Source organism: Pteropus alecto, unplaced genomic scaffold, assembly GCF_000325575.1.
Source record: "Pteropus alecto unplaced genomic scaffold, ASM32557v1 scaffold226, whole genome shotgun sequence".
Classification (NCBI taxonomy): Eukaryota; Metazoa; Chordata; class Mammalia; order Chiroptera; family Pteropodidae; genus Pteropus; species Pteropus alecto.
Genome location: NW_006440132.1, coordinates 6,147,778 through 6,151,291, shown reverse-complemented (window position 1 = coordinate 6,151,291; position 3,514 = coordinate 6,147,778).

Sequence of the window (3,514 nt, the reverse complement as noted above, 5' to 3'; positions counted from 1 at the left end):
AGGGTCTTTGTAGATGTAATTAACTTGAGGATCCTGAGCTGAGATCATCCTGGACTTAGGGTCAGCCCTAAATCCAATGACTGATGTCCTTATGAGAGATAGGAGAAGGAAATTTGACACACAGAGACACGTGGAAGAGGGCCTTGTGAAGACAGAAGCACAGATTAGAGTTAAGCTGCCTTCTAGAAGCCAAGTAACACCACAGATTGCCAGCAGCCACCAGAAGCTAGGAAAGAGACAAGTAACGGATTCTTTCTCAGAGTGTCCAGAAGGAATTAATCCTGCCAATGCCTTGATTTTGGACTTCTGGTCTCCAAAACTGTGAGAAAATAAATTTTCATTGTTTTAAGCCACTTCATTTGTGGTATTCCGTTACAGCAGCTGTAGGAAACTAATATATATGGTTAATAATAATCGTTTAAAGTTGCTGTGTTTCAGGTGTTATATTATTTGAGCCTCTCCATTTTAGAGATATGAAACTGAAGTTAAAAGAGGTATGATGACTCCCTCAAGGTCCTAAGCAAAGACAGGTGGAGGCGGGACTCCAATTCAAGCATCGTGCTGTAGGCAGCGCTTCTCACACTTAGATGCACACAGGAATCTCCAGGGCACCTGTTCAGCTGCAGATCTCAGTTATAGATCTAAGATGGCTCCCAGGTGACTCCATTGCTGTGGTCCGTGGACCCTCACCTGAGCAGCAAAGGTGTCGTGGCTGACCTGTACCTAGCACTAAAGATCTGGCTTCAGGATTTCAGTACTGATTCCTGTGCGACTAAGAACAAGTGGCTTAATCACTTCACTTTTCACCACGTGAGTAAACTGAGGATGACAATTCCCAACCACCTCAGATGAAATGAGGCGGTGTGTGGGAGTGGATGAGCCGTGTGGGGTCCATGGAAGGTTTGCAGGGACGATTTCCCTTTCTCTGAGTCTCGGTCTCACATTCTTAGATGTAGTATGGCTCCATGATTAAGAGTAAAACACAGGCCTTAGAGTCAGACTGACCTTAGATTAAATCCAGATTCAGCCACCTCTGAAAGCCTCAGTTTCCACATTTATTAAATGGACCTATCTTCCTAGTGTAGTCATTTTCAGAATTCAGTGAGACAATGCATGTAATGTGCTAAGCATAATGCCCCTCACATGGTTTTGTCAATAACTGCCATGTAAATATAATACTGAATAATTTAGTTATTAATATCTTTATTATTATTATTGCTAAATTAAAATGAGATAATGAACTTGGAAGCACTCTATAAACTCTAAAGACAGCAAAGAAATGTGATAAATGTGATAAAGATAAATGGTGCCAGAGTAAATGAAGTCAATTCCTATTTGTCCTTTTGACTCCTCCTCTCAGAAATCTTCTCAGGAAACGTCAAGAGAGGGGCTTACCCAGGGCCAGCACTGAGCTGATTGGGTCCTAGAACACAGGGTAGGAGGTGGGGCTCAGGCACTAGGTCCCTGTTTCCTGAGCCCTGCTCTAAAAGAGAAGTTAGACAATTACAATACAATGAGGTGGGTACTCACATAGAGGGAGGCAAATTGGGCAGAGGGGCCACCTAATCTAGTGTGGGCGTTGGAAGTCAGGAAAGTGCCTGAGCTGATTCTTAAAGGAGAAGGCAGGTAACAAGAGTTGGAGAAGACACTCTGGAATTGAAGCTTACTTTCTTCATGTGTCTTAAAGAATGAATGGGAGTCTGCTACGTCAAGAAGGTGGAAAACCTAACTAAGGTCCTTTCTTTGCAGAGACCCCATTCAACCAATAAACTTCAGAAAAGATATTCGACCTGACTTGTGATCAGGGACTTATAGATTAAAACAACAAGATCACAGCTATCAGACTGGCAAAAATCAAAATATCTGACATTACCCAGTCTTGGCAAGATCTTGGTGCAAGAGGAACCCGCCTACAAGGCTAGTGGAAGTGTAAATTGGCATGGCCACTGTGAAAAACTACTTGGCAATATCTACTCAACTTGAAGACATGCCAAATCTATATTCCAGTAGCTCTACAGCTTGATATACTTCCTGGAGGAACTCTCACACATTCATACTAAAAGGGTGTCAGTTTCTGCTGCATAATAAACCACTCCCAAATGCAGTACCTTCAACAACAATCATTTTCTTAGTTCACACTGCTGTGGGTCAGCTGGGCAGCGATTCTGATCTGGCCCAGCTTGACTGATCTCTGCTGGGCTCCTTCATGTAGAAATGGTCAGTTGGATGATTGGCTGGCAGCTGGATGATCTAGGATGGCTTCACTCAGATGTCTGCTGTTTCGCTGACTGTTGGCTGGGGTGAAATGAGTATCAGGGCCACATGTCTCTTGTCCTCCAGCTCCATGCCATGGTTAACACTCATGCTTGGTATAGTGGATGTCCCTAATAAATGAGAGCTATTATGTTACTTGCCTGTGGATGAACTGATAGCATGAGTTAGAAAAAGGTAGCCTTAAAGACTTTTTTTTTTATAACAGCTTTATTGAAGTATTATTCATCTACCGGACGATTTACTTAAAGTTAACAATTTATTAGTTTTAAATGTATTCACAGAACTGTAAAATCATCACCACAATCAATTTTTAGAACACATTCAGTCACCCCAAAAAGAAACCCCACACCCTTTAACCATCAACCCCCTAATCCACCATCCTCCCGAGCTCTAGGCAACATTCTATCTTAGAGATTTGCTTATTCTGGACATTTCATATAAATGGGATCATACAGTATTTGGCCTTTTGTGATTGGCTTCTTTCCCTTAATATAATGTTTTCAAGGTTCCTTCATTTTATAGCATATATTATTAGTACTTCATTCCTTTTTTATAGGCAAATAATATTCCATTATACGGAGGTACTACAGTTTGTATAATGTAGTACAGTGTGCCAATTGATGTACATTTGGGTTTTTCTACTTTTTGGCTATTATGGATAATGGTGTTTTGAACATTCATGTACAGGTTTTTATATGGACATATGTTTTCATTTCTCTTAGGAGCAGAACTTCTGGGTCATGGGGTAACTCTATGTTTAATCTTTTGTTAGACTGCTTTCCAAAGTGGCTGCACTCAGCCTTAGTTTTATAGCCCTCAAAAGTCAGCTTTTTGGGTATTTCTAAGTTAACATCTGTTCGTGTAACTTCTAGTTCCTTCTTTGCTATTGTTGTCTGTTTTGTTTCTTTGGCTGCTTTTTACAAACCGGAATTCAGATGTGATGTGGCTTTAGGCCCAGTCAAGCTACCAGTGTTTGGGCAGCTCTGACTGTGCCACCTGCTGGCTTCCAAGGCCCCAGCAGCTTTTATGGCTTCCTCCCCCACGTGTTTTCACTGGGCCCCTGGAGAATCACTTAGTTTGTTCCTGGTTCCATTTCATTCCTGTTTCTTCTTCTATAGAGTTTTCCATTTCCCCACCTCCTACAAAGCCACTGGGGAAGGGCCTGGAGGTCATCTAAGCACCCCCCTACTTCTTGCTGGGGACTAAGGCAGGATGAATGGTGGGGGTTGTGGGGGTCCCA